A 12,152-nucleotide genomic window follows, 5' to 3' on the forward strand; every position below is an offset into this window, starting at 1 on the left:
TTTCTTTGCTTTTCTGTTGTAACAGCCTTTCCCGGAGGCAATGAATGCATTGACTAAATGAATAAAGGGCAAAGAGTAAAAGAAATTCAGAAAAGAAAATCTTAGGTAACATCTCAAAATATTATCGTGCTACAATTACATCCAAGAATCCTAACAGGACCTGTGGATGAGATCAATGAAACTTTGTAACAGTCTTTGATGGTTCAGGGAGAAGGAAAAAGGATCTGATAATCAAAGTCAGGGAAGAGTCTCCTTTTTTTTTTTTTTAAAGTAGGAAGAAAGAGGATGCTGCAAACCATAGACTGATAACCTTAATGTTCCTCATAGGGAAAATGCCAGACAAAACTTAGCTCTTTTTTTTTAGATTGTTTTGGTTAGGCAAAGGCCTTCAAATAAGGTATCTGGACTCCAGCAAATAATTTGACAGTCTTCTGAGGTATCACTATGAATATGATGAGATGTCACTATGATATCACTATGAAGATGCAAAAATAGGGACCAGAAAACAGAGGGTCTGGTAGATTTGTAATACGATGAACAACTGACTGCAGTGAGAGCAGGAACGTGGCCAAAGTCAAGTGGTCAAGGTACAGGTGGACATGGCAACCACATCTGACACATGTAGAAAGCTGGACAGAACAGAGCACGTGCTCCTGAGGAAGAGGAGCCCCAGGGAACTCCTGGTCCTCTGTAAATGAGATGTGCAGCACCGGCCATGGAGAGGCCAATTATGTGGGGCTCAAAGGAAAAACAACTGGAGTTAATTTCTGATAATTAGAATTCATCTTAAAAGCAAATAAACCAAACCAAACAACAACAAAAAACCCCTGTGATATTGTGAGGTAATACATTACCAACAGTATGATGTCACAGAGAGAATCATTCATTCTACTAAACATACCGATTGGCTGCACTTCCCCCGAGAGAAATAGAGTGGGACTAGATGACTTCTAAGTGCTCCCACAGTTCTTTTTTTTTTTTTGGTTGGTGGAGGTGCTGGGGATTGAACCCAGGACCTCATGCATGCTAAGCACGCACCCTACCACTGAGCTATACCCCTCCCCATTCTATTCTTAAAAAATGTGAGTGCTAAACCAAAACCATGTGAATTACCACTTTTTAATAAAAAGGTTTTAAATGATTTTCAGAAAAACTAGTGATTCAGAAAGGGTTTTATAAAAGCCCGTGGATACACTCAGAGTTGATTTTATGGCTCATGACTGGCAATATTAATGGAAGCACTAATAAAAGTTATGATATGTAGTAATAAAACACCTAAGCATGGACTCATAAATCATCTACAACAGGATAAGGCAGGTCATTTTTCCTTTGTGATTTAATGCAGAGTAGATTTTACACTAAATTTAGTTTTCCACAGGAGACCTATAAACCTCAGAATAGGCTAAAGATCCAGGTTCAACAATGCTGCTTCAAAGATAAAATAGACATGAACATACAGATATGAGAAAAATCTGACATTCCAGACTTACAACGCGGAAATGGTTTAGTCACTCCACTTGATAGCGTAAGAGCATGGGAGTTTGCTCACTGGGTTCTCCTAACTTCAGATTCAGTAGGCTGACTTTCTCCCATTCAGCTCGACCAAGATTTTTAGATCAGAGTTTGACAAGGAATTAAAACTTATACTAGCTTTGGTCACAGCTGTTGAATTTGGAACTCAACTACTTACACCTGCCATCTGGCATCAGGGCTGCTCTGTTTAGCTCAGGAATTACTCCCCTGACTACTCCAATCATAAGCCCCTGAATCCTCGCCACTCGGGGTGACCAGGCTGGTCAAAGTTCCCATCCACCTTCTGATGGTTAAAGTTATGAGCTAATTTGACTGGGTTAAGAGATGCCCAGATAGCTGGTTAAACATTATTTTGGGTGTTTTACGTTTATTTATAAACATTATGTCTGTGAGTGTCTTCAGAAACATGCCAATTGGTAAACTGAGTAAAGAAGATTGCCCTCACCAATGCAGGTGGGCACCATCCAATCCGCTAGGAGCCATCTAGATCAGAGAGGCAGAGGAGGGGCAAATCAGCTGTCTCTGAGCTGAGACACCCATCTTCTGCCCATACACTTCAGTGCTTCTGGTTCTTTGGACTTTCAGACTCAGACAGGGACTTACTTACATCCAATTCTCAGACCTTTGGACTCAGACTGAATTATACCACCAGCTTTCCATTTTAATTCTGTCACTTTGCAACTCAAAGCGTCCCAATTAATTAGCCATAGCAGAGTTGCTTTTATGTTACTGGCTTCTCCCTAGTATATTTTCTGATAATAATCTTCAAAGAGCTAGTAACCTTGAGTAAGAAGAGATCTTTTTCATTGACAATTTAGAGAGGCTGGAAATTTAGTCCCTCATTTCATTTACTTACTTTGGAAGAGTGACCTATTCAGGCACACTAATTAAGAAGGAATAATGTTGAGGACCAAAGCTGTCCTGGGATTTTAGCTTCTTTTCCAAATTAAAATAAGTCATTGTGACATATGGTATTTTTCCAAAAATGGTGACACCAGTGTATTTCTCCCCACTCACATGCTTTTTTGTGAGAGGTGGATAATACCCCTCCCCACAGAGAATGGATCTAGGTACTCTTTCTTTGAATTCAGACAGAGCCTGTGACAGCCCTGGTCAGTGGGGAGTGATGGGAGCGGTGCTCTGTGGCTTGTGTGGCTGAGCCATACAAGAGACACAGCTTCTACCTGGCTGTCTCAGGACACCTGTCCTTGGAACCCAGCTTCTATACTGTGTGCAAAGTCAAACCAGCCCACATGGAGAGGCTCAAGTAGAGAGGAATGGAGGGCCCCAGCTGACATCCAGCATCTCCCAGACGTATGAATGAGCAGTCCTTTAGAAGACTCCACTCCAAGGCCTGGAGTCTTCCAGCTGAGGCCCCAGACACAGTCATCACGCTTCCTACTGTACCCTGTTTGAATTCCTGGCTCCCTAAACTACAAGCAATAATAATAGGTTATTTTAAGCCACCAAGTTTTGGAGTAATTTGTTAAATAGAAACAGATAACTAATTTAGTCATTTTGGTTGAGATAATAGATATTTTGCTGAAAGAGAAAACATGGAAGTATATATGTATGGTTAACAATGTTTTCTCAGAAAATGAAAGTGGTGGAAGAATTATGTGGACGGGTTAGCACTGCTGACTGCATAGTCTTTAGAGTGGGACTAGACCTTCTCAGACAGAAGTGAAAACATGTTATCTCCAAATGAGTGTTCAGTCTTTGAATGTTCCTCGACTTAGAAAAATGATGAAAATAACTGCGCTATTCAATCCCACCTACCAACCTGGAGCTCAGCTTCTGGAAATGGAGTCAATTTTGGTTGGCAGCTAAAGCAGAGATGATGGAACGTGTTTTTCAAGCCTGTTTCATTTTACTCCTGGGCACACAGCCCATCCTCATTTCCCAGCCTCCCTTGCATTTGGATGGGGGTAATTGAATGGCTAATTGCTCACCACTGTGGCTAAAATTCAAGTAGGGGCTGGGGTCAACTGCTCTCTAACCCCACCCCAATAGCTCGTCAATCAGCTATCTTGGAGATTTACCTTTTCCATAAATCCTTTCTCTGTCCTTACTGCATTACTGTAGATGGGCTTTTGTTTGAACTCCTGACAGATTTAATTGTTCTCTATGTTCACCCTGCAGGCAGAATGATGTTTCTGAAATATTCATCTAGTCATACCATCCTTCTGTTTGTAACTTTCTCCCTCCAACATCACCTCCTGCTAGTCCTGGCTGTGTCTCCCTGTGCCTGGAACACATTCCTTTCATGCTCTTGTCTCCACAGGACTGAGTCTGGCTTATCTCCCAGGGCTTTGCTTAAATACCCCTTTATTCAGTAAGCCTGACTTGAATTGCTAGTCTAGCCTCCTCTGGTTGCCTCTACTATGAGCTCCCACAGGGCTCTTGATTTACGTTAGAGGAGTGCTTATGGTTCCTTATTTAAATTGCTTAATTGTTTATTTCCCCTTTCTGGATTATAAATGCTGTAATGGCTCATGGATATTGCATTCCCAGAGCCTAAAGCAATGCCTGGCTCATAGTAGGAAATACATAGATATAGGCCATACATATGTGCTTTAAAAACAGGAATGTATCAGCAACAAAAAACCAAACAAGATAAAGAAACAAAAAACAAATACAAACCCCACAAAGATCTTCCTCCCACGCAAGCTGTAGTAACTGATGTTAACTAGTTAGCGAGGCTGCAGCAGGTAAGGTTTCCTAAAGTCTCTCAAATCTCAGGCATGTACTGAATTTGCTCCAAGATTTTTTCCTCCCCTGGCTTGGGAGAAGCAAAACACTATTATCTCAGTGAAGAAACTAAATTAAAAAAGAAAAGTCTGAATTCTATTAATCATCCAGACTCTATTCTCTGAAATGTGAGTGCTTAAAATTTTTTCCACAGCCAAGATATGTGCTAAATTTCAGCTTGATTTTTATTTGGAGGTAGAGTGCTAATTGGTAATAATGGGGGCGATGAATGAAATAAATTTGTATCCCTAAAATTTCTGCTAATGTATTATTGCCAGTATTCAAGACGTGTGCTTATTTTGCAGAAGAGGAAGGCTGTAAAAGAAATGAAGTAACTTCCCTTCTGTATTTTGGCTGTAGTTTGTAAATCAATGTAGACATTAATTTCCATTGTTTTAAAGATACAGTTTTAAAGTTGAAGTGTCACTTGTGATTTTTGAGGAGGTCATTAATTTATTTACGAAATTAAAAAAAAAAACCAAGAAGGTAAACAAATTTACAAAGAGATCATGATAGTGCCTTCCGGAAGCTACAGTAAAATACAAGTGTCCAATTCCTTTCTGTTGCAGCTCTGAACACTTCACGACTTACAAAAGATTTACAAGATCAGCTTCTACATCAAGAAAAAAAGCCTCTCCACAAATCCATTCCTGTGAAATTCGAAACGAAAGAGGAAAAGAGAAAGAGGAGAGAGAGAGAGGATCTGAAAGAACTTCAAAGTTGCCATCGGGCATCAAATCCCAGGCCAGCCACGTGATTATGCAAATGATCTCAGGTGCAGAGGATTAACTGACACACCTGAGAACCTCGTCTGACAAGAGGAGCATCTAAACCTGCATGCAGAGCAGCCACCTCGCGCACCTGCAAATTGTCACCGGCTCTGTTTTTCTTGGCCTTTTCGCTCTCTGTTCTTACAGTTTCAGTTCAATATTCAGCTATTTTCTGCAATACAAGTTTCACAAAGTGTTATGTTCTTTAGGGAAATATTGGGGTGGAACATAAAGTAGCCTGTGCTGCAAAAGCAGTAGCAGCTAGTGGAGTTCACAGAAATCAGCAGAGCCCACTATAGTGATTTACATGCATGCTTGTGTTTAAAGCAAGCACTGACATAAAAGAGGCAACAGAACACAAAACATGCTTCTACGTAGCTTACAATATATGAACAGTATCAAGTAAACCAGTGACAGTGATTAGAAGATCCCGGAAATCCAGGCACCAGCACATATTTCGCTCCCCCTTCTTTATACATCAGGTACAGAGGGTTAAGATAATCATATTCTTCCATTTATGGTGTATTATCACTTTTCTTTGCAGAAGCCCTCTCTTTTTCTTCCTTTATCCCTGCTCCCCACTTCCCTCCTACCCTGCCCCTCATAGCTACCAAGAATAACAGGCTTGGAATTTATCCTTAGATATGTAAGCATCTCTGAAAAAAAATAGCACTGTTTCTGTGTGAGTTGATGTTGAACACATACATTAATAGTATTATGCTACATGTCTCAATCTGTTTCACCACACACTAGGTTTTTAAACGCTGTCCCTGTTGTTGTCTGTGGCTCTGGTTCACCATTTCTGACTATAGCAGAATATTCCATAGTGTGCCTCCATTGCATTTTAATTCTCCATTTCCACCATGATGAACTAATGTTGTCTCTAAATCTCTACCATCATAAACAACATCACAATGGACATCTCTGAGCGTGCACCTTCCTGGTGACCCATGTGTGAGCTGTTCCAGGGAAAGTGAGATGGATTGATTGGTTATCTGATACTTGATTTCACCAGATTGTTTTCGAAAATGGCCCCACAAGTCGACCCCCAACGTTCTGCAGTAAATGAGGGTTGTTTTCCCCCATCCTCACCCACAGTATTATACGACTTTCTAACTTTTAGCAATACTATATTATGATTTTAATCTGCATGTCTCTAATTACTTGTGATTCTGGATCTTATCATAGTGCGTGAGTCAAGTCACCCCCTGTGTAAGCCTCTGTAGTAGGGTTTTCTGATATTTGTAAATATTTTTCTGAATCATTTCTTAATGATTCAGCCTTCATTTCCCCTTCTTTTCCAAACTTAACATAGACTTTAAGTTTTTCATATAAACTTTGGAACACATTTTTCAAGTTCCTTAAAAACTTTCCCTGGATTTTGATTGGAACTGTATTAAACTTAAAGATTAGTATGGGAAGAAGCAGAATCTTTCAATATTAAGTCATCCCAACCACAAAAATGATGTATCTTTCCATTTCTTTTGGTCTTCTTTCATGAAGAAATGTTTAACAAGTTTCCCCAGTAAAACTTCTGTGCACTCTTTGCTGGGTTAATCTGTGATGAAGGTCCAGAACACTGACATATTGCATTTTGCCAGTTCTAAGATGCACTTTATTTTGTTTTGCTTTACATAGAAATATCTTTGCAATCTGGCTTCATCTTTAGATTGATGACACCTAATGGCCAAAACTGGCAATGTTCTCTTCCACCTTATCCCCTTACTGGTGCATAAAATATTGGTACATTAGACCATAGATGGTTGATCATTCAAAGAATTATATTACGTATTTTTACTTAATGTTTTCTATTTGTTGCTTTCCTTTCCCTTTGGTTTATTTTGTCCATTCCCTTGGAACTTCCAGTTGCTCAAAAATCAAAACCGACCACTGTTTAGAAACACTCATTAACTTTCCAAATTATTACATGCACCACTTATCCTAATAATTTATAATACTAAGGGTATTTCTACATTTTTTTTAGATAGAGCCAATCTATTTTCTTGTTTTGCTTGTAGTTTTGCTAATGAAAAAAACTTGAAAAGTACAACAGATAATTTAACAAACTTCCTTAAGCCAGCTTCCTAAAGGAAAAATGCTAACATTTTATATTTGCTTCAATTCAATTTCTTCTCTTCTTTTTAATAATAAAATTTAATTTCTTTTATTAATTTAACTATTTAATAACAAAATTATTATTGCAAAGGTAAAATTCCCTGTTTTTCCCTTTCCATGCTCATTTTTCATCCTTCTCCAAGGCAACCAAACTTGGAGTATAGCCAATGCACATACTGTCTGCTTTTATTACACACAATTGGACCCACGAGTAATATAAAGTATTGTTTCATAGATTTTAAAATTTTACCTGTATGACATCCATGGTACATAGTATTTCTATAACTTTCATTCAATGTTGTTTTTTTAGTTCTTGCTGAGTTGTACATATAATCTATTTATTTTAGCTTCTGGATAGTGTTTCATTTTATAAATTTATTTATTGAGTGACATTTGGGTTGTTTCCCTTAATTCACTATTAACAATCAACGCTGCTGTGAACTTTGAATATATTTCCTTGATCCTGTTCAGATGAAAAGAATTCCTTAACCACACCTTCTATCTCCTCGATAAAGGCAATCTGTTCTTTAAAAGAAAAAATAGATGAGTTATTTTATTCTTTTTATAAAGCCAATATAACTGATAAAAGCCCTAAGAATGTCTTTCTCCTCTTTGTATGAAATAACTGCCATGTGTTAGAATGTTACAATGAAAAGATGGTTGTTGTAATTACAGTCCGCGAAAGTGCTCTTATTAGAAAGTCAACTTTCTTTATTCTATTGGAAATAGTTTTTTAAAAACTTCCTGTGTGCTTTTTTCCCCCAAAACAAGCACAACCTAATTATTTTCCATATACTTCCTTTGGCAAATATAGACTTGGATAACTGCTTCATCAGAAACACTGAAATTCTCTTTACATACGCTTAAGTGTACAGTATCACTGTGTTGTTCAGTATGTAAACCTAGTATGTACCAGAACATTTGTATTACACCTATTTCTATAGCAATAGAATAGAACTACAAAACTTACATGTATTCATAGTAATGTTAAGTTGTACAAAATTTATTATATTTCTATCATCTACAGAAGCTGTACTATTAAGTATCCGCACCAACCATATTCTTTCTTTTTTTAATTTATAAAAATAAAAATGAGTATAGGAAAAAAGTCAAACTGCACCAGAAGGTAAACAGTAAAAAGTAAGTCTTCTCCCCACTTCAGACCTTAAGTTGTCCAGAATCTTTGGTTCAGTTTATAATATATGAGCTCTTTATATAATAGCTTATGTTATTTAGAGTAGGATTTAAATAACGGTTATGGTTTAAATGACACTTATTTAGATATTCTAATTTAAATAGTGGTTATTTAAGTACTGGTTATTTGCACTCACCCTGGAACATATTATCAAATGAAGGATTCCCCACCACTCTTGGAATTTATCATGGTCTCACCCTTAAACCTCCACACAGATTATCTGCAACTCTTTTTCACTGGGTGTCTACCAAACACCCTCAGATAACCCCCCATACCCTATATACCATAGCATCCTTAAAATTTATTCTTTTGTTAAAAAATGAATAAATGTTGGGACTATTTGGTCTAGGGAAATCTTTATTATTCATAGGAAATTTTGAAACAGTATCAATCAATTTTTTTTGTTTTCCCCCATTTTAGTCCACTTCTCTAACTTTATGTATTTAAATTTAATAGCTTAATGTAATTAAATTGATCTTAATTAGGTAAATACATAAGTTAGTACTTTTCATTCTGATCTGTTCCTTTTTCTACTTCCACATCAATCGCCTACATTTATTCTTTAAAAACAGGGCAGGGGAGAAGGCTGATAAAATCAACATTAGGGTAAAAAAATGAATTCCTTAGTGTTTGGTTGATTTTCATAACTGTTAATTGGATAGAAACAGTCATTCAAGTAACTGGTGGTCAACCAACATTCCCACCCATCGTCCCAAGCAAGAAATACCATGGACTTCTGCCATGGTCAGACATGGAATTTTTATTAAAAAATGAATTCAGGAAGAAAATGGCATCTCACAATCATGTATGGGTTGCCTTGGGTGATATCACCCATTACTGTAAACCCCAAAATAAAAATAAACAAATAAATAACAAAACAAATAAAAACTAACCCTTAATTGCCATTTTATGTTTTTGTTCACACACATTTCCAAAAACAGAAAATTCTCCCTCCTGTGAAGTCAGGGGTAGGGGGGAAAAAAAGCTCTTTTTAGAAATTATTAACTGAATCCAGTAGATATATTAACATGCAGATAATATCATTTCTTTGGTAGAATTAATCATACAAGCAAAGTCTATATAATGGTTTTTATCCACAAAAGAATTCATAGGATAATACGTAGCATGAAACTAGAATATATTAAAGTTTAAATTGTATTAGTATTAATAGAGAGATTATTTGATTTTTAGCTGTAATATGTCAATAAAACCATATTTCTATTTTCAATTACCCATTGCCCATTACAGTTGTTTTCTTTAGTCACTCATTTATAGATTGCAAAGTCACTGTCTGAGGGCAGAGGAAATATTTCAAGTTCCTGAATTCTATCTGTGCCTTCATTTCTCTCCTTTCCCTTTCCCCACCTCCCCCTCTGCCCTATCCCAGGGGTGACCTAGCATGAAAATCTCCACCCAGAAAAGGATCATCAGAGTCTCTAACTCAGTCGTGTAAGTGGAAATATGGAGAGAACAGGTCGGGTGGTGTCAGGAGATGTCAGAAGAAATACAGAGGCGGGGCTGTGAAAGACGGGGATAAGTTGAAGTTGGGACAATGTGACAACACAGACAGAGAGCCAGGTAGTTGGTGGCAGCAGCAACAGTGGTATCACAGGCGGTATGAACGAGAATCACAGCTTCCTGCTACTGAGGGCCAGGGCGGGCTTCAGGGATATGTAACCACGCCCAGAACTTGATTTAATGCTCTGCTGCCCCTGTCTTGACATTTTTATTAATTGTCTCTTTGAGATGCTTCAATCTGGACATCTACCATTCCTTACAGCCCCAATTATATAGAGAGGTCGTGATGCCCCAGGAGCATAGCACTCCAGGGGACCCATGAGGTGTGGGAGGGCAGAGAGGTCAAAGCCAGTACAAGGTGACGGTGTCGGGTCTAAGGCTGAGTAAACAGGGTGCCCACAGCCTCAACAGGCCACACTTTGCATGAGAACTGGAACTTGCTTTGAAAGCAGGAAGAATGCACTGCATTTTAAGAAACACAAATAACCAGAGAACCCTGCCATATCCCTTCTTATTCATATTATGTCCTGTACTGGCCAACTACTTACAATGAAAACGATGACTCTGAAGGGAAGGGAGAGCTAGGCAACCTGCAGTACGCAGAAATTGAGAGTAACTGGAAAAGATGCCTTGGGTTGATTTGTAAATGCATATTTAGGGTCGATGTGAGTACAGACACTGTGTCTTACTTTGAGCCTTGACTCCCTGTCCTGCAGAGACACTCCAACCAAAACTGCCTGAGACTCAGGCTGCCTATCAGCAGAAGGCAGATGGTACAAAGGAACCACAGACATAGACCGCAGGAGAAAATAATATACATGGTTTCACTGATAGTGTGCTTCCAGAGCTTAACAATCCTTTAGAAATTTAACAGCTGGCAGATGGCTGTTCCCCTGGGTTTGTTTGGGGAGCTTTGCTTAAATCCCTGGATCTGTGCTTAGAGCACGAGGCCTCCTGGGCATGGCCAGTCACACAGGAGCTAGTCTTACGTGCGGCCACAACCTGTTTTTGTTAGGGGTAATAATGTGCTACAAGTAGAACAGGTAGGGTTTAGCTAACAGCACAACTAACAAATCCAGAAGAAAAAGGTGTTCAGGTTACTTAGGCTAATTATGAAAGTCGGTATTTTTGGAGGTTAGATTCTCATAGAATGTGTCCTGGAGCTACTATCTGGAAAAAATTCAGCATCCATGGTCATGTTGGTAGCAAAAAAGGATGAGACACAAGAGGTTATTATTATTAAGAACTTTAGAATTTACCATTAACTTGAAAAACTGTATCTGACTGGTAACTTTTTCTGTCTTGGTGTGCAAACTGCTTACATTGTGGACATCAATCTCCTATGTGGTTACTTGGAGTGAAGATGGACTACCAGTTATGTAATTAAGTGAGAGGGAGCGGTTATAGATCGAAGCCATGCTGTGACTGTAGCACAAAAGTAATGATGAAACCTAGAGCACTGGTTCTCAAAGTGGGTTCCCCAGACCAGCAGCATCAGCCCCGCCGCCCCTTCCCAGCCGGGAACTTGATAAAAATGCAGACTCTTGGGCCCCACCCCACACCTACTGAATCAGAACCCAATTGCGGGCACTCCTTGACCAGTCTGTGTCAAGGGACTGGCTTTATTCAATTGTCTTGTGGCTGATACTTTGAAAACTTAAGTGTCAAACCTTTAATCTTAGGAGATCATCTGCTTTTACACTCAAATGAACCAAGATAGAGGAAATTATTCAAATAACCTACATATTCAAGAGAGGAGTTTTGGAAAGAGGCAGCACTAAGTCAATCAGACTGCATGTAAGAAAGCGCTGAGGGGCCTTCCATTCATTTAAAATAAAGTTCTTTTTGGAACGTCATAATGTTTATTACAAGCAATTAGCCAAATTGAATTAAACTGCATTAATCTTCACTTTGGTCTCGTTGACATTAGAGGCTGAAAGGTTACTTTTAGCCATTAGCATGAAGCTCAGAATGATGGCAATTTTATAAGTATTAGCTTGCTACCTCACCTCACTGCATCCTTTTATCAAATACCGGAGTCATTCAGAATGAATGGCCCAGGGGTCAAAGCTGCACCGCAGGAAGTACACACTCAGGGGCTCCTGCCATCGGCACCAACTTGAGATCTGTGCAAGAAGGGCCTTGACCCGGAGCCCTGTGCCGTGGAGGGCTGTGCTCAGGGTCTCCTCCAGCCTCACGGCCTCCCTTCAAGCCCCGGGATCTGCAATTTCCTGCCAAAGGCCCTGAGCTCACATCCAAGGCCTTGGCAG

The 12,152-nt window shown here is 39.0% G+C and overlaps 1 long non-coding RNA gene across 9 annotated transcripts in view; it reads right to left on the reverse strand.

The window, feature by feature from the left end:
* The window catches only part of LOC106730215, an 84,411-nt gene that overhangs the window by 27,137 nt on the left and 45,122 nt on the right, over positions 1–12,152 (reverse strand). For 2 of the 9 annotated variants that reach the window (XR_004319936.1, XR_004319930.1), the window contains one exon: positions 7,283–7,694. The exons of the other annotated variants lie outside the window; for them this stretch is intronic. This is a non-coding gene — a long non-coding RNA (uncharacterized LOC106730215). Of the gene's footprint in view, positions 1–7,282; positions 7,695–12,152 lie in introns of those variants that run through there. 9 annotated transcript variants of the gene reach the window in all.

Source organism: Camelus ferus, chromosome 5 (genome assembly GCF_009834535.1).
Source record: "Camelus ferus isolate YT-003-E chromosome 5, BCGSAC_Cfer_1.0, whole genome shotgun sequence".
NCBI lineage: Eukaryota > Metazoa > Chordata > Mammalia > Artiodactyla > Camelidae > Camelus > Camelus ferus.